Consider the following 1,111-nt stretch of genomic DNA (forward strand, 5'->3'; position numbering starts at 1 on the left):
CCAGGCGGCCAGCTCCCTTTGCACGGCCTTTGAGGGGTTAGCGGGGAACGGTTGAGCCGGGGGTCCCGTGTCACACAGCTCGGGATTAGAGCTAATCCTCCCATTACTGGCTGAGTGACGAGTGACCTCACATTTAAAGGGATTGATGATATAAACTACCTCGGAGGATTATTTTGAAGACTAAGTGAGGGCACGTGTGGAGTCCTTCCTGGGGCCGGCCACTGAGTGAGTGTCCAGTAAACATCAGCCACCACCAGACAGGCCGCCCGGACGCTGGACGATGACAGAGTCGGCAGCCACTCGTCAAGGTCAAATAATGCCATTTCAGTGTGCCCCGAAACCTGGAGGGGATTCTCTCTGGGGCCTATTCACGCAGATGAAATCAGAACAGAATACTCGAACTTCCTTTGCCCTCTCCTGCCCATCACGAAGTTATTTCTCACCATATGCGTATGCATGAGTACGTTCGAAATATCTTTTTCTTTTTAAATGCCTGCAGCACCTGGTCTTCCTGGGTGGTCTCCCATCCAAGTACTAACCAGGCCCGACCCTGCTGAGCTTCCGAGATCGGACGGGATGGGGCACGTTCGGGGTGGCGTGGCCATTAGACTGAAATGTTTTTACTGAACTTTGTGTTAAACGAGTCTTGCGTGTGCGTGCTAAAAATTTCAAAACGTTAGAGAAGTGGAAAAGATTCCCTCCCACTACACATCTTATCTCCAAATCCTTAAGAAAACCGCTGTGGGCAGGGCGGGTGGGGCAGCGTCTTTCTGGACTTACACGCACACGCAACGCCGCTTCACTAGAAAGGAGGTCACTGCTTCGTTCAGTCACACGCCGTGAACGACCTTCGCATCCAGCCACAGATTCCTACCTCGTTTTTAACAGACTTCATTTTCTAGAACAGTCACACAGAGACATTGCAAAGAAGGGCGGAGACCTCGATATTCCCCATGACAACTATGACAACTACGTTAGTGTGGCCGTTTGCCATGGTCTGGGAACCAGTGCTGACACGTTATTAATGACCAAAGCCGTCCCTTATTCGGAGTGCCTTGGTTTGTCCCTAACGCCTCTTCCCTAATGTCCCCGTCCCGGGACCCCGTTCAGG

The 1,111-nt window shown here is 52.0% G+C and overlaps 1 pseudogene; it reads right to left on the reverse strand.

Annotated features, from left to right (window-relative positions):
• Positions 1-490: 490 nt before the first annotated feature.
• On the reverse strand, positions 491-609 carry LOC111745722 (annotated as a pseudogene).
• Between the last annotated feature and the right edge of the window lie 502 nt (positions 610-1,111).

Source organism: Pteropus vampyrus, unplaced genomic scaffold (genome assembly GCF_000151845.1).
Source record: "Pteropus vampyrus isolate Shadow unplaced genomic scaffold, Pvam_2.0 Scaffold162, whole genome shotgun sequence".
Lineage (NCBI taxonomy): Eukaryota > Metazoa > Chordata > Mammalia > Chiroptera > Pteropodidae > Pteropus > Pteropus vampyrus.